Below are 19,539 nucleotides of genomic sequence, written 5' to 3' on the forward strand. Positions count from 1 at the left end.
GTTTTTACACTTTTCTGTCTAGAACATTATTTCTCCCAAATTTATGCTTATCTCTAAATGATTGTCATATTATCCTTGCTATGGAGGTACATGGGCATGATATTTGCTGTTCTGTGTTTCCTGGAGGTCACTCTTATGATCTTTGCTTTTGATGCTTCTTTCCTTGTTTGTAGGATGGTGTTTGTTTCGTCTTTTCCTAAATGATCTTTCAGAAAACTTAAACTTGTCCTTTAGTGGCTAACTTTATTATGGTATGAATGTAAAATATAATCATTTATTTAGAGTATATATTGATCCTTCACTTTAGATGAGGACATATTTAATATACTTCTATTTCCTTTCAGCACCCCCATCTTCCTATCCTTCTCAGATGATTATTTGTAGTTCACTGGTGGTCTCTGTTCGATTAAAATATATTTTTATATTTTCTAATGCACAGTTTATCAGTTTTAAAGTTATTCTCTTACTCCATTCTCATAACCAATCTTGTACTTTGGTATTTAAATTATGAAGGAAATATATTTATAAATTATAAAAATAATTGTTTTCTGTTGCGTGAAAATATTTCTCTTATTTTTAATCATATTCAAATGGATTCACTGCCAACTAAATTCTTTGGCACAGACTTTTTTTTTTATCTCTCTGTCCTGCTCAGCCTCTTAAAAGCCTTTTAAAGCAGAACTTGTAGTCAGTATACTTTACTATATCACGAATGAGTTAAGAACATCAACATCGCCTATTTTCATGTTTTTGTTGACAGAACAGAAAATTCTAAGAAGATCCTATTTTCCTTTTTTCTTGTTATTGAAATTAATTTTTTATTGGATCTTTTATTTACATTTCAAATGTTATCTCCTTTCCTCATTTCCCCCCAAGCCAGAAACCCCCTATCCCATCTCCCCTCTTCCTGTTTCTGTGAGGATGTGCCCCCACCCATTTCCAACTCCCTGCACTCAAATTCTCCCACACTGGGGCGTCCAGCCTTCACAGGACCAAGGACCTCCTCTCCCAACTATGCCCAACAAGGCCTTCTTCCCCTCCATATGCAGCTGGAGCCATGGGTCTCTCCCTATGTGCTCCCAGGCTAGTGGTTTAGACCCTGGGAGCTTTGGTTGGGTGGTATTGTTGCTCTCCCCATGGGGCTGCAAACCCCTTCAGCTCCTTCAGTCTTCTCTTTAACTCCTCCATTGGGGACCCTTTGATCAGTTCAATGGTTAACTGTGAGCATCCACCTTTGAGTTCATATATGTCAGGCTCTGGTGAAGATTCTGCTATGATGTTTTATTTCTACAACTTTCAAAGTCTATTTACTCATTCTTTACCCCATATAAAAATATTTTGAAAGGATCATGTATATTAATGACCACTTAGGTTTGTTTTTATCATTGAACTTATCTTAGGACTTATTATGTTCTTTAATTTTTTAGATGTGCTTTCAGAAACTTGTATATAATTGAAATTCTGTGTTCAATGAAATTTTTTTTTTTAGTGTTCTGTGATGACATAGTTGTTCAAGTTTTCTGTCATGTTTTCCCAAATTAAAAGAATTAGAGAAATTAAAATCTAATATTTTTCACCTGTGATATCTCCATTTTACTTATTCATTTATTTTGTCCATCTGGAACATGTTCTATATTCTTTCATCATATTTAGTACTACTTGCTTTTCACAGATTTGTGTTTGTGCATATATATATATATATTATATGATATATATATATGTCTCTATTTCTGTGCATGTGTTTGTGTGTGCATGTGCACATGTTAGGAACTACATGTGTCACAGGAAATTGATTGCATATCAGAAGACAAATTCAGTAACTTGGTCTCACATTTTACCTTATTAGCACAGGGTTTTTCTTTTTTGTTCGATTCTGTGCTGATTATGCTAGTCTCATTGCCAAAAGAGAAATACTATTTCTTTATTATCAAAATAGTGAAAAGAGAACATTGTATAATTGATGGGAACAAACTGACTGTGAGACACTATTCTTCTTGGGTATTAAGAAAAGATCTGTAGAAGACACTAAAGATAAATATATTGAGTTATATAACTATCCAAGAATATATAAGAATTGATAAAACATGTTAGTAATGAACAGTCTTTGAAATATTCAATACAGACAGTGGTGAGCAATGCAGCAATAGCTAAGATTAAGACTCAGAACCTGCATGGCAGGAAGCAGCTGCTAAAACAACTAGATGATCTGAGGTTGGATGTATAGAAACTTCACATTGTTAAGGTTACAGGTGACTCCATGGCCAAACTCTCCAATCCATCACTCATGTCCTCAGTCTCATTATCCAGACTCAATAAGAATATCTCAGGAAATTCTACAAGGACAAGAAGAGGTACAAGACTTTGGCCTTGTTTCCCATGAACATTAGAGCTGTATACCACCAAACCTGGTGGGAAATTGAAGACCAAGAAGGTGAAGGAGTGGCTGTACTTACTTCAAAAGTATGCAGTGAATTCCAAAGGAACCATGGCAATGAAGAACTAGATTTGTTGAAACAAACACAACAATTAAAAATAAATTAAATTGAAATAATAAAATAACCAACACAGTATAGAGGTACAAATGTGAAATCAACTCACTGATTTAGCTAAAGCTGACAAATACTAATGTACTACAAATTTTTTCATTCTCAGGAAATGAGATTAGGTGCAGAAAAACCTATACTAGGACTAGAGAATTTACAAACACTTCTTTTTAATGAAGCATATCATTTGTTACTACTTTGAAAAAAATAACCACTTGAAAATTTTCCTTATGGTAATATATATATATATATCTCAAAGTCTAGTTGACCTGTGACAGTCCTTTATATGGAATCTGAAGTAGACTTTCTGATTTGATAATTTTCTTTACTTTCTTAGCCAGCAATTTTGTCCTGGTAGTAAAAGTCTGCTTAAAGATTAATATAGTAAAAATGGTCACCTTGTTGAAAGCAATTTTCAGATTCAATGCAATCCCTATCAAAATTCCAACTCAATTCTTCATAGATTTAGAAAGAGCAATTTGCAAATTCATTTGGAATAATCAAGAACCAAGGATAGCAAAAACTATTCTCAACAATAAAAGAACTTCTGGGGGAATCAGCATCCCTGACCTCAAGCTATATTACAGGGCAATTGAGATTAAAAGTTGTATGGTATTGGTACAGAGACAGGCAGGTAGATTCCTACCTGGGGATCTCTCCTATATACAGTCACCAGACCCAGACATTTTGCATATGCCAAGAAGTGCTTGCTGTCAGGAGCCTGATATAGCTGTCTCCTGAGAGGCTCTGCCAGAGCCTGATAAATACAGAGGCAGATGCTCACAACCAAACATTGAACTGAGCACAGGGTTCCCAATGAAGGAGTTAGACAAAGGACTGAAGGACCTGGAGTGGTTTTTCAATCCATAGGAAGAACAATATCAAACAAACAGACAGCCCAGAAATACCAGGAATTAGACAGCTCCAGCAGCATATGTAGCAGAGGATGACCTTGTCTGGCATCAGTGGGAGGAGAGGCCCTTGCTCCTGTGAAGCCTCCATGCCCCAGTGTAGGGGAATGCCAAGGCAGGGAGGCAGGAGTGGGTGGTTGGTTGGGGAACATCCTCATAGAAGCAGCTGGAGAAGGGATTGGATAGGGGGTTTCTGGAGAGGAAAACAGGAAGTAGAATAACATTCGATATGTAAATAAAGAAAATATCCAATAAGAGAAAAGAAAAACAATGACAAAAGAAAAGAAAATATCGTTCTGTATGAGGTAACCCAATCTCAAAAGAACACACGTGGTATGTACTCACTGATAAGTAGATATTAGCTCAAAAACTTGGAAAACCCAAGACACAATTCACAGACCATATGAAGTTCAAGAAAAGTGAAGCCCAATGTATGGATGCTTTAGTTCTTCTTAGAAGGGAGAACAAAATACTCAAGGGAGTTAGAGGGTGGGAAGGACTTGGAAAGGAGAGAGGAGGGGGAGCAAAGAAAGGGGTGCAGGATCAGGTAAGGGGAGGAGAATTTGAACAGAGGTGTTTAGCAATGAGGTATGGGGAACTGGAGGTAGCCACTGGAAAGTCCCAGACGCCAGGAAAGTAAAATTCTCCCAGGATCTAATGGGGATGAGGTTAGTTGAAATGCCCAACAACGGGGAGGGAGAACTTATAGAGACCATGTTCGGAGGTTAGGCAAGGTTCCAGAGTGGGGTATGGGGCCACCTACCCATCTCCAAATTTTTAACCCAGAAAGGCTTCTGTCTAAAGGAAATATGGGGACAAAGTGTTGAGCAGATACTGAAGGAAGGGCCATCCAGACACTCTGCCACCTGGGGATCCATCCCATAAAAGCATCAAGAGAGAGTGTTTCACCGGGCGATGGTGGCGCATGCCTTTAATCCCAGAACCTGGGAGGCAGAGGCAGGCTGATTTCTGAGTTCGAGGCCAGCCTGGTCTACAAAGTGAGTTCCAGGACAGCCAGGACTACACAGAGAAACCCTGTCTCGAAAAACAACAACAGAGAGAGAGAGAGAGAGAGAGAGAGAGAGAGAGAGAGAGAGAGAGAGAGAGAGTAAACCAGGAAAGGGGATAACATTTGAAATGTAAATAAATAAAATATTCAATAAAAAACTTTAAAAAAGAATAGCTTGGTAGATCAATAGACAATAGATGGATGGATGGGTCGTTGAATGATAGATAGATAGATAGATAGATAGATAGATAGATAGATAGATAGATAAAAAGACCCATTTGAGCTACATTCAGATAGATAGATAGATAGATAGATAGATAGATAGATAGATAGATAGATAAAAAGACACATTTGAGCTACATTCAGAGATACTACATTGCCAGTTACTCCCAGAGTAGATTTTTAAGAGTAAAACTAATGACCACATGAAAAGAAATGGCTACCTCATGCTATGCATGTGTTTCTTTAGCTATTTTTCAGGAGTATAAAGTTAGATGATCAAGAAAATATGGACTTTCAGACATATTTTCCTTTTATTTAAAGCATGTTATTATAATCTTCCTATGTTTGTGTTTCTTCCTCTGTTTATTCATAAACAATGTTTTAAGAATTTGAACACTTTTTTTCTGTGTGCATATGTACACAATAATTTGTATGCAAATATACACAGATTATACAGATATATGTATGTATTCATGCACATATATATGATCACAGATCAGATGATAATATAGAATTTCCTTGGGTACCAAATATTATTTACCTTTAGAGACATGACGATCTCTGTTTCCCAAGCTCTGGTATTACAAGGATGACCAGGCCTAGCATTTAATTTGGTTTTTGAAGTCAAACTCAGGTATTTGTGTTTGCATGGCAAGAATTTTTCCTATCAATCTATCCTCTAAACCCAAGAATGAAGACTATAAAATCCTTACAGACTTAACTCTACTGAAATGCCTTGGTCTATACCTAATATTTATCTGACTATTTATCTATACTATCTTGTCTATCTATCTATCTATCTATCTATCTATCTATCTATCTATCTATCTATCTATCTAATCTATCATCTATCTATCCACCTATCATCCATCCATCCATCCATCTATACATATTTATTTATCCATTCATTGATCCATCTGTCTGTCTGCTTATCCATCTATCTATCTATCTATCTATCTATCTATCTATCTATCTATCTATCTATCTATCTATACATCCTTCCCTATTATCTTTTGATGCCAGGATCAACCCAGAGCTTTACACAGGCTACTTCTACAGCTATCTCCATGCTTCATTTTATCTTTGCTTTTCTATATCCTTTTACAAAGTCTTTCTTTAGACATGCCTTTCTTGGATAATGTCAGAGGAATAAATAACATCATTTCCAGGGATGAAATAGAAATATGCTACAGTATTATTTTGGATTGATTCTTTTCCATTGTATGCTGCTACTGAAAGTGCAGTAATGCATAGGAGATTAGATTCAAATAGTCTTTAGTTATATACACAGCTTCATATGAACTGAATAATTCAGAAAAAATTAATTGTTTAATCTATTGTTAAGCCTCTTTTCTAATAAAATGAGTTTAGCAACCATGTCCATCTAAATTGGATTGTTACAAAAATTAATAAGTCATAAGTCTAAACTGTTTAGAGGAAAATGCCGCATGATATATAAAAAATAATATTAAACATAGTGGTTGGCACAATTAAGTCAACTAGAAAATCTTTACAGAAATGAAGACAAATTACCACACTGAAGCAATTTGTGTATGTGCAAACAGAAGCAATTGGTTATTACTTAATGTCAAAAAGGAGTAGTAGAGTACATGGGTTAGGGTATGAGCACAAATGACAGTGTCTAGTGTGGCTTTATTTTCTCTATGTTTGTATCACTTATTTAGGGCTCCCAGAGAATAGCTTTAGTTAAGTTTAAGTTTAAGATAGCTTAACATGTTTATTGGTATAAAGTTTTGCATATTTAGTTGATAGTTACTGATTGCTTTTATTCTATGAATAACATTTGCTCTGTTGACTTAGGGTTCTACCCTGAAATGAAACTCTCATTCATTCATGTGTATCCAAGCAGAGACGCAATCCATTTAATAGTTTTAAAATCAAAAATAATAGCTTACATAGTACTTCACAGTCAGTGTCTTAAGTGTGCATATTACCTCCTGGTTTCCTACTCTCAGCATTTGATTTATGGGAGCTCATTCTCTATATTCCAATTGTAGACAATAATGTATATACCTTTAGGAACAGAGAATGGAATCTCTTTCTTTTAACTATGAATAAGTTAACAAGTAAAAATCTATCTATTATCATTGGAATCATTATTTTTATAATCCAATGAGATTAAATACTCTTCCACTAATAGAAAATGTACGACATTGTACTTTTGTTCAATGCAGAGAGAGTGGGGGACCGTTTGTCCTTAACCATTTTCATGTGACACACACCTTGAATATGGCATAAAAATTTTTACCTGCTTTGATCTAACCCAGCAAAGGAGAAAGAAATTGTCACTAGTGAGTGTCTGGCAGTCAGTTCCTGCATGTTAATGCTTAAGGAAAGTGAGTTTGCCTGAGGCATTCCTAACTCTCATGACGTTGTATGAGAAGATGTGAGCTAGGCATAGCAGCTCACTGTCTTTTTCTTCTAAAGCCACATTTCTAATTTTTCTTCAGAGAGTGAGTAGTGACACTAATTGACTAGAAGAAATGAATGGTTTTAAAAAATAAAATTTGAATATTTCATTCATCTTCCTCCATATGCTGATACATACATGTATAGTATAGTACTGGTCTATAATATATGTCTCCAAGACTCATGGATTATAGCAACTAAAACTAAGTATACCTTGGACATAAGAACCTGTGTGATTTAGAGATAGAGCAGCAAGTTCCTCTTTACAGTATTATTTGGGTAGTCAAGTTGTTGAAATAAATATCAAACTAATTTTCTCTGTGATGGCAGTTTCTTTCATTCAAATAGCATCTTGAAGATGTAAGCACGAATAAATGCTAGGCAAACAGTTCTGCTATTATTTCCCTGCAAAGCTATACACTGAAAAGAAGAAGCTTCTCTAAAACGATCCTTTAACATCAGTGAAACCGTACAGTCTGCCTGGCTGTGAAACATGTCCATTATACCATGCAGCCTTTGTTTCCATCTTTTTCATTTTTTTTACCTGATCCCTATTCTGTCTGATGAGATCCATGTCACCATGGCTGAATGTTCAGCAGTCACTATTTAGTATTAGTGGTTGTAATGTCTGATGATGGTTCTTCCACTCTCTTCTGGACCTCCTTTTACCTCTGCCAGAACTGTCCTTCTGGTCAGAAATTCTCTTAGGCCCTATAACATATTAAATTATTGTAATCAGGGGTAGGTGACTGGACAGTGATGCTTTCTTATTAAGCAAACTTACTGTCAAAGTTTGAATATGCCTGGCCAAGGAAGTGGCACTATTTAGAGGTGTGGACTTGGAGTAGGTGTGTCACTGCAGGTGTGGGCTTTAAGATCCTACCATAAATGCCTAGAAGTCAGTCTTTCACTAGCAGCCTTCAGATGAAGATGGTGTATTCTCAGCTCTGCCTGCATCATGCCTGTCTGGACACTGCCATATTCCCCCTCCAGGAGGTTAATGGACTGAATCTCTGAACCTGTAAGCCAGCCCCAATTAAGTGTTGTCCTTTATAAGAGTTGCTTTGGTCAGTTGTCTGTTCACAGCAGTAAAACAATAACTAAGATACTTATATATAGCCAAAGATTTTTATTCTTTCATTATTGATTTTCTATATGCATATTCATAAGTGTGAGGTCATTCAATATATGCACAATACATAAACCAATGTAATACAGTTTCTTTTTCTTAATGTTTAAAAATGTTTTAATTAATAATATTTGTATACATATGTAAGTTTCCATGTGATACTCCCAAGCATATGTACCTTGTGTTCTTGTCAAATAAGAGTAACTAAACTAGCCATTCATTGACTGGATATTTGAGTGATATGTGGACTGCAGCTTTACAGGTAGAGGGCATGGGTGGACGTTGTAGGTGTCACTTTCTCAGAGCCATTTCAAGTGATACAAAATGGGAAGCTATTGATTTTCTTATGTGAGCTCAATTTCTTGTCCCTGAATGAACATTTCGAGTTGATTAAGCTTATTCGGAAACTATTTATGTTATCAAATCTTAATCAATCTTGCTGAAGAAATATGCATGCAAGTGCACATTGAAGTTAATTACTTCTACAAAAGAGATCTTAATGTGTTCTAAATGAATTTGAACAGATAGGGTATTGTTAGCCTTATAGACTAACATTCCGCCATGATTCAATCATGTAAAAATAGATTCATTGAGGTCCAAATTCTAACAAACCCTAAAAATAACTACACTTTCAAATGCGGTCATTGTGCTTTAATTTGATGTGCATTAAAGGATGCTTAAGTCTGATGTGTGCTACATCTTACTGATAATCAAGTAATTTTCCAAATCCTGAAAATTCACAATTACCTTTAATTGTGAATTTACAAATACAAGCCTTTCATAATTCTTTTGTGATAAACTACAAAACTGTAATGATGATGGAGTTGTTTAAATGTAGAAAAGGAGCTTTACTTCAACCCAAATTGTCACAAAATGGGTAAGGAAAAACTATTTTATACAATGTGTGTGTGTGTGTGTGTGTGTGTGTGTGTGTGTGTGTGTGTGTGTGGTGTGAGAGAGATAGTTCACCAGAACCAAATCAATAATTAGTAGAAAAGACAAAATTCCTTACAGTTTCTTCCAATTCCTGGCTAATGTCAGAGAAGTTAGTATGTAGTGTAAACACGGAATATATTACAATTTTAAACAACCATAGATTTAAAATATTTGAAAACTGTGATTTCAGTTTACATTACTTTAAAACAATATTGTTTAAGGATGCAACTTTTGTTAACTGAGAGATGCTAGCTGTAATTTTTAAAAGGTAAGATAAAAAAAAATTAGCCCAGGATTTTCAAGTATTAATTCTAAAATCTGACTTTTAGTCCATAGACTAAAAATTCTTAAATGTTTCCATATCTCACATTTCTCTAAGAATACTGACTGCTTAAGTCAACAAGTGTTAACTTGGTTTGCACACTGGGTCAGGTGCTAATCTCGGTGGCCGGAATAATAAAGCATGAGTTATAGATTTCCATAATGGTGCCAGTGTTAGTCAAGGCAACTGACAGTGAGTTTCTTGGAACAACAAGATAAAATATATTGGGTGTTGATAAATGGTGTGACAGAGGCTAAAACAGTCTAGAGATGATTGGGACAAGTAGAGAGATTTAACATTTTATGGAGTGGTTTAAAAAGCACCTCTGTTGAAGTGGAATTTGAGTAGAAATCTGCAAAAGGGGAGGGTAAAAGGCAGGCAGATATATAGAAGGACAAAACCAAAGGCACCAGAAACCACAAATTACCCAAAGCAGTAAATATAGTTCAGAGAAGCAAGGGAGGTTACACAATCTTGTGACCACTTACAGTGAAAGACTCAGAAGAGCATCCACTCTGAAATGGAACAAAGCATATTCTGATTGTGTTCATCTGTTTATTTGTAATTTTCCTCCTTAAAATTGATGCTTTTTAAAAGAACTGTGTTGATAACATTTGTTACTTAAAAAATTAAAATATTCAATACTTATGCGAGACTTTTTGAGGAATTGACTTTTGCATTACATTTTCATCATATTACCTTTTCAGTATTTTACTACCTGCATTTCTTGTTTCATTATTTTAAATTACTTTTCTAAATTTCATAATTAATAAAGAAACTCCATGAAACATATCTATATTGCTAAAGTCAAGGGAGGGACTCCAGACCAGGCTTTCTACACTGAGTGTTCTGTTTGCTGTTGGATTAGCAATAGTCAAGGTAACAAAGGAAGAAAGTAAAACACTACACATCACTGGCAAAAATGAAAAATTCATGAAATGGATAGTTTCTTCTATATTTTTCATTTAAAGCATATATATATATATATATATATATATATATATATCTCAAATTGCAAGTTTGAAATTCCATTGTTTTTTGACATAGGCTTTTAATCTCTGTATATTAACAGATTCAATTTCCTTCTCTATGTTATTAAAATAAAAACACACACCACTGAAAAATATTAGATATTTAATATTAGATGGGTATAATATGATGTTCAAATTATGACCAAATTTTAAAACCACTTCTATTTTGTTCTCTATTTTATTTGTTTTTTTTTTATTTGTTTTAGTTCATTTTGAGTCATGTACTATGTGTTTTGTTCATATTTATTACCCCGCAACTCTTTTCAGATAAAGTCCTCCTTTCCCTACAAAATCATCTTTTTGTCTTTGCTTAATCCTGAAGTTTAAGGGTTTTATTTCTTGCTCAAATATCGATTCAATGAGTGGACTTTTTCTGGAAAGTTGTCAACTTACCAGGGTTACACTCTGAGAAAACTATTTCTCTTTTTTACTGCTAACAATGGTCATAACTAAGAAACAGCACTATTCACAATAATCTGAGATACTGCCCCAGTTAGAGCTCCTGGTAGCCCACTTCATCTGGGTTTTGTGAGGTTGGGTGCAGAGCTGCCGCCGGTGATCCCCATGAAGTAGATTTTATTGGCATATGACTGACTGTCCTTGGGGAAAATGAATACTTTCATACAAATTGCTATAGATCAAATAAGTGAATTTAATGCTCTCACAAATACAAGACAACCATGAAAAAGTTGCATTTCTATATATTTATATATTATATAATTATATAGCTTAGTATATGATTTGTTTTATATCAATTATTTTTTTTTATTTACAAAATAACCAAGAAACTGAGAACAAATTGCTAGCTAAAATTGCATGTTTAATATTGTGGAAGACTAAATAAATCGAATTTAGCAAAACACAGGCACACCCATATAAAGAAAACTGCAGACTCTAGCCAAGAATTTAAAACAATAAAATAAAGGTATATACATCACTTGTAAGACTTGACACCCTTATTATATTTCCTAGTTATCTCACAGATGTTATACAATGAAATCAAAATTTCAATCAGTTCTTGAAATGACAAATTGTGAATTTTATGGAAATGCTATTATTTCAACACTATGAAATACTAACAAGCAAATTAAGTTTTTACCTAAGCATAGACATGAATAAGTGAAAAAAATAGAGACCAATAATACGTCTATATGCATATCACTGTTAGGTTTTTCCTGTTGTGATAAAATACTTTGACAAAAGAAACATAAAGAAGAAAGTTTGTATTCAGCTCCTAGTCCCAGCTCACTGTCATCCAGCAGGAAGGTCAGCGAAGCAGAAGCCTGGAAGAACTACTTGTAGTCACCCACAGGAAAGAACAGGGAGAAGTGAATTATTGTGTTCTTTGCAGAGTTTTATTTTTCCTTTTATTCAGCTGAGGATTTCAAGACAAGAGAAAAGTGCACACAGTGGACATCAATTAATGTATGTCATGTAATCTCTAACAGACATTTTCAGAGGCCTTCTCGTGTTTTATGATCATCTCAAGTTGACAAATAAAACTGACCATAACAATTATCAGTAATTTTCATCAATATGCCAAAGTGTTCTATGAAAACAAGGGTATTTTTAAAATTTATCTTGTGTCAAGTGCTTTCTATACAGTGTAGGCTGCCTTTGACTCATAATATTTTTGCTTCAGTCTCCTGAATACTGTGAATAAAGACATGTACCAACATCGCCAGTGTTGTTTTATGTATTTTTAATCAACGCATATTAGTTTAGGATATTTCTAAGACACTATGTTAATTCAATGCATGTATACAATGTGCAGGTAATGAATTGGCATACTTAGCATTTTATTATTTTCAAGCATTTCTTTGTGATTAGAAGCTGTAACTTTTCTTTGAAAGGCACATGATTTTCAAATATTAATAAGAAATGTGAACTATCTACATTTGTATCTATAGAGTCTAAAATTCAAGATTAAAATTACTGCTTATAGATGTTATATCTTGGTTGCAAACAAAAAGTGTTTGAGCGTAGCCTGGTAGCAAAGTGCATGTCTAACATACACAAGGCTCTAAACTCAACTCCCAACACTACAGAAAAGAAAGTAAAAAAGATAAAACAAGACTGGATGAAAATATTTGTGACACACATGCATATAATACATCCATTCAATATATGAAAATAAAAGTTAAGGGTCCCTCCCTGTGTGCACCCAGGCTGGTGATTTAGACCCTGGGAGCTCTGCTTGGTTGGTATTGTTGATCTCCCCATGGGACAGCAAACCCCTTCAGCTCCTCCAGTCTTCTTTCTAACTCCTCCATTGGGAACTCCATGATCAGTTCAACGATTAGCTGTGAGCATCCACCTCTGTATATGTCAGGCTCTGACAGAGCTTCTCAGGAGATAGCTATATCAGGTTCCTGTCAGCATAAACTTCCTGGCATCTACAACAGCATCTGCCTTTGGTGATTGCACATGGGATGGATACCCAGGTTGGGCAGTGTCAGTATGGCCCCTCCTTCAGTTTATATTTCATACTTTATATCCATATTTTCTCTCATAAGTATTTTGTTATTCCTTCTAAGAAGGACCAAAGCATCCACACTTTGGTTTTCCTTTTTCATGAGCTTCATGTGATCTGTGATTTGGTCCTGTGAAGGCTGGATGACCAGTCTGAAGGAATTTGAGGGCAGGGAGGAGGAGGGTGTGGTTGGGTGGGTAGGGCACACCCTTGTAGAAGCAGGAGGAGGGGAGATTGGATAGGGGATGGGGGGAGAAATGGGGAAAGGGGATAATACCTGAAATGTAAATAAATAAAATATCCAATACAAAAAATTTAAAGATAAATATGATTAATTAACAAAACATCTACCAAGTGGAATTCTCAGCTGAACTTCACAGAAAATATTCAATTGAGAAAAAGCACTTGAAAGGATATCTTAATGTCACCAGAAAAATAGAAAATAAAATCAGAAAAAATACAATGCCTCAGAAATCTCATTAATACTGTGAAGATAGAAAAGGAGCAAGCGTACAAGTGTTAAAACACCTGAGAAAGATACGTAAGCTTATTGCATAATCCTAAAATGCTACTCTTAATGATTTCCCTAAGTTATAATATATATGAGCACATAGGGCAGTTAATTCATAAGAATTCCAAAACAGAAACATCTGTTCATCTTCATGACAATAATTAACAAATTATAAGTTTATCAATTCCAAAAATTATAATATGAAAGCAAAATTTTAAGTATGCACCAAACATGTATTGCTCATTGTAATATGCAGAATTAAAGAAACCACATACAAAGCACACTTATCTCACATTTTAGGAAAGAAATGTTTTACCTGCAGTGATCTAAAGCAAACCAGAGGATTCACAGAACTTCTGTTGGCTTAGGAAGCAGCTGCAAAGGCCTTCAAATAAATTTATAGATGTGAAGTTGCTTAATATTTCGATACCAAGATGTTCTATAGATACGTACAGAAGTCAAATTATTTGTGTATGTAATAGTCATATACATATGAATATTTATTATTACTTGAAGATATAAAGCAAGCCCAAGACAACTCCCAGTACAGCACAATGCAACCTGGGCAGGCAGACCACTCCTGAAACTACTCCTGCCTCGTCTCACGTAGCCCAGAGAGGGAAATCAAACCTGAGATGACACATTAAGCTTGGATGGCCAGATCATGCTCAGAACAACCCCCAGGTCTGCAAAATACAGCTTAGTCAGGTAGAGCAAGTCTGGGATCACAACCAACCTGGTGCGATACAGGCCTGGGCAGGCAGTCCACACCCAAGAAGACTCCTGATTTAGTTTGGGTTTTATTGCTGTGAAGAGATACCATGACAAAGGCAACTCTTATAAGGACATTTAATTGGGGCCGACTTACAGTTTTACTGGTTCAGTCCTTTATCATCATGATAGGAAGCATGGCAGTGATCAGGCAGACATGATGTTAGAGAAGGAACTGAGAGTTCTACATCTTGATTCTCTTCTGCAGGCAGCCAGAAGAAAGCTCAGTCTCCACACTTGGTGTAACTTAAGCATAGAGACCTCAGGACCCAACCCCACAGTGACCCACTTTCTCTACCAAGGCCACATCTCCTCCAATAATGCCACACCTCCTCATAGTATCACTTTCCATGGGTCAAACATATTCAAACCACCAAAACCCTTGACCAGTGCCACCAAGCAGGGAAGGACATCGCACTCCTGATATAATCCAAGACATCCAGAGGCCCTGGGCACAACTAAGATGAGTAGGGACAGAAGAGAAAGAGAAGCAGAAGGAGGTGTACATCATGAAGAAAGGCATAACTTGGAAATTTGCATGTAGTGAGGAAGACCTGATGTGAGTAGCCAGTGATGCACCTAAGGTAATGGTGAAGTGCTGGCCTGTGATGCCACCAAGATTCTTATCAGAGTCCATGGTCCTGCAGCAGCAGTAGATGTTTGTTACAACCAAAAGGCAGGCAGACATCCCATGATCTGGGCTGCTGCCTGGGACCATGTTGATATCTGAGGGCTCTGTAGAGCTAGCTCCACCATTTGGCCTGGGTATCCCACAAGACTTGGCTGCAAAGGCAGGCAAATCAAAGGAATAGAATTGAAGACCTAGAAATGAGCCCACACACCTGTGATCACTTGATCTTTTACATAGGAGCTAAAACAGGAGAAAAAGACAGCATTTTCAACAAATGGTGCTGGTCAACAACTAGATGTCAGCATGTAGAAGAATGCAAATCCATCCATTCTTATCCCCTTGTACAAAGCTCAAGTCCAAGTGGATTGAGGATCTCTAAATAAAACCAGATACACTGAATCTAATAGAAGAGAAAGTGGGGAAGAACCTCGAACATATGGAAAGCACAGGGGAAATTTTCGTGAAGAGAACACAAATGGCTTATGCTCAATGGTCAACAATAGGCAAATGGGACCTCATAAAATTGCAACACTTCTGTAAGGCAAAGGACACTGTCAATAGAACAAGACGGCATCCAACAGATCTTTACCAACCTTACATCCTATAGAGGGCTAATATCCAAAATATACAAAGAACCCAAGAAGTTAGACTCCAGAGAACCAAATAACCTAAAGAAAAATGGGGTACAGAGCTAAACAAAGATTTATCAACTGATGAATAACAAATGGCTGAGAAGCACCTAAAGAAATGTTCAACATCCTTAGTCATCAGGGAAATGGAAATCAAAACAACCCTGAGATTCCACCTCACATCAAAAACTCAGGTGACAGATGCTATTGAAGATGTGGAGAAAGAGTAACACTCCTTCATTGTTGGTGAGATTGCAAGCTGGTACAAACATTGGAAATCATTCTGGCAGTTCCTCAGAAAATTGGACATAGTACTACCTAAGGACCAATCTATACTACTCCTGGGCATATACCCAGAAGATGCTCCAACATATAACAAGAACACATGTTCCACTATGTTCATAGCAGACTTATTTATAAGCCAGAAGCTGAAAAGAACTCAGATGTCCTTCAACATAGGAATGGATACAGAAAATGTGGTACATTTACAAAAAGGAGTACCACTCAGCTATTAAAAACAATAAATTCATGAAATTCTTAGGCAAATGGATGGAACTAGAAAATATCATCTTGAGTGAGGTAACACAATCAAAAAAAGGACACATATGGTATGCACTCACTGATAAGTAGATGTTAACCCAGAAGATCAAAATATCCAAGATACAATTCACAAACCACATGAAGCTCAAGAAGGAAGAACAAAGTGTAAATGCTTTGGTCCTTCTTAGAAGGAGGAACAAAATACTCACAGGAGGAAATAAAGAGAAAAAGTGTGGAGCAGAGACTGAATGATAGACCAGCCAGAGACTGCCTTACCTGGGGATCCATCCCATGTACAGTCACCAAACCCAGACACTATTGTGGATGCTAAGAGGTGTATGATTTCAGGAGCCTCATTTATCTGTCTCTAGAGAGGCTCTGACAGAGGCTGACAAATACAGAGATGGAAGCTCACAGCCAACCATTGGACTGAGCAAGGGAAACCAAATGGAGGAGTTAGACAAAGGAGTGAAGGAGCCCTTGGTTTGCAACCCCATAGGTAGAACAACATATCAGCTTACCAGACTCCTCACAGCTCCCAGGAATTAAACCACCAACCAAAAGGTACACATGGAGGGACCCATGGCTCCAGCTGTATATGTAGCAGAGGGTGGTCTTGTCTGGAATCAATGGGAGGAGAGACCCTTGGTCTCCTGAAGACTAGATGCCCCTGTATAGGGGAATGCCAGGGCGTGGAGGCAGAAGTGGGTGAGTGGTTAGTTGGGGAACATTCTCATAGAAGCAGGAGGAGAGAGGGTGTAATAGGGGGATTCCAGGAGGAAACCAGGAAAGGGTATAACATTTGAAAAGTAAATAAAACTCAAGAAGGATGAAGAAGGATTCGGTGTGAGTTTGATGCTAAATCTGCCTGGCTCAAGGGGGTCAGGGGTTAGACTGCAGCCCTTGGCTCACAGGCTGGGGCTTCTGGTGACCATTCATCAGTTCATCTGTTCATCTGGGATTTGTACCTGCAGGTATTAGTTTCCCTGATGGAGTGCTGACTCACACAGCTGAGGGATCAGGGCCAGCCACAGGTAAGGCACTGCAGGACTCCAGGGGGCCAGGGAAGGAGTGGCAGGGGAGAGGGGGGGAGGTGAGGCAGGGAGAAGAGACAGAAAGAGACAGAAAAGAAAGCTATAGAAATAACAGACTCAGCCGGGCAGTGGTGGTGCACGCCTTTAATCCCAACACCTGGGAGGCAGAGGCAGGCGGATTTCTGAGATTGAGGCCAGCCTGGTCTACAGAGTGAGTTCCAGGAAAGCCAGGGCTACACAGAGAAAATCCTGTCCTGAAAAACCAAATAATAATAATAATAATAATAATAATAATAATAATAATAATAATAATAGTAATAGTAATAGTAATAGTAATAATAGTAATACCAACTAACCAACCAAACAAACAAAAAGCCAGACTAAATAAAAAATATCCAAGAAAAAAGAAAAAAAAAGAAAAAGAAAAGAGGAAAGCAGAAGAGCTGGCACTGCTAGGCACTGCTAGGAGACAGCTGCAGTATTTAGAAAGGTGGCCTCTGTCCCTCACCTGGTCAGCCCAAGAGAAATGACTTTGTTTGCAGAGCATGGAAGAGTTGACCCTGCTACTATTAGTCCATCATGCTGTGATGTAGGCAGGAAATGGTGCCTCCTCATCCCTGACTCCTGATCACCCTGACCACCCACAGCTATCAGAAGAGGTGGCCCTGCGCCTAACTGGCTGAGGCACTTGGGAGTACAGCTAACTGTAGTGGTGCGGGGCAGGGGGATAAGTGAGCTGGAGCTACAACTTTTCTGCAGTGCAGTGACATGGATGAGAAAGAGATGCTCTCCACCTTTAGTTCATGACATCAGAAAAGCTGGCCCTGTTTCTCAGGAGAGTGAGCCCTACACCTTGCCTGGGTAGTAGAATAGATTTGGCTTTTCTGGAATGAGCATTGGGTGAGCTACTCAAGACAATGCTGGAGAGTTCACCCTGGTAGTATGGGTTCAAGAAAAAGCTGATAAACTGACCAGCTCAGCTACTACCCAGGCCAAATCCAGAGCTTTGAGTTGGTTCACCCCAACATCTACCCAATCTATTAACTACTAGAGTTTGTAAAGGGATGGGTTTTTGTTTTTCTTTTGGGAGCAAAGTGGCAATGGTAGACAGCAAGTACAAAGAGATGAAAGATGAGCGGGATTGGATTGGGGTGATGATATGAAATTTACAAAGGATCAATAGAAAACTAAACAAAAATATCCCCAAAACATATACACATGCATATATATATATATATATATATATATATATATATATATATATAATCAGGTAAGTTTAGAAACTAAAACTCAAGATTAAGATATAAATGACTCAATTTCAGAAATTTTATTGACTCACAACCCACCAGGATACTGTGTAAATAATACTTTTATGGCAAACACTTAGGTGATACATAAACATGCTAATATTCATTAAACTTGTTTTTTATTTATTGGAAATGGGTCTGTTGTACAGACTTTAGGGGAGGTTATCTTCCTATGATGGACATGTTTTATATTTATTTTGCCCACTGGGATTTTCACAGTCATATGTACCTGAAAAGCATCTAAAGCTGAATATTCATTTCTACTTGCTGCTCGATGCCATATGGGACTGTTAGTTGTAATGATGAAGAGCCTTATCGAATGTGTGTTATACAAGAGGCTCTCTGCACACTTACAGGGCTACTATGCAGCAATAGGTAAAGCACTCTGTTATTCCTGAATCCCACTGTCCATGGTCACCTGATTGCATCCCAGTAGGAACACTTGTTGGACTCATATCTTATTTCCAAATTTCCTGTAATTTAGAAGAGATGGAAGAGTATGAGGGGCACAGATGTCTCCACACACTCACATGTCCAATTTTAAAAGCTGAGCTCAGTTTTGGACCTAGTTAATGACAGACTATTTTCTCTCTTCTTTAGTACGAGTTAAGTACTTAAATGTTTGGGTATAGGGCTTGTATTAAGATAAATATTTGAGAAAAAATTTAGTGCGTTTGTTATTGTGTCTAAACCCATATTTCAGTTCATATTATCAAAGAATCTAATACTGAGAGTAATAGGCAAAGGCTCTTAGTGAGTTACACATTTATTTGCTGTTTTCTGGCGCCATTACAGATGTGGCAGCTTTTTTTATTTAACTATGATTTAGAGTATGACAAACTTGTAAATAATTTCTGATCAACAATGAAGATGGAAATAATTTTTTCCTCTGTACAATTTAAAATAAGTCGCAATAATATTCTTGAAGTATTTGTATTTTGTTTTTCAATCTTTACTATGGAATTTTACCATTTATGTTCTAGGATTTAAGTCAAGCCTGTAAATACTATTTATCTTACTGACTCTTAAATTTCTATTTTAACTATATCCTTTGAGCAACTACATATATTGGAATAGATAATATTAATTGTGTCCTTGAAACAATAGGTC

This window comes from Arvicanthis niloticus, chromosome 15, assembly GCF_011762505.2.
Source record: "Arvicanthis niloticus isolate mArvNil1 chromosome 15, mArvNil1.pat.X, whole genome shotgun sequence".
NCBI classification, from domain to species: domain Eukaryota; kingdom Metazoa; phylum Chordata; class Mammalia; order Rodentia; family Muridae; genus Arvicanthis; species Arvicanthis niloticus.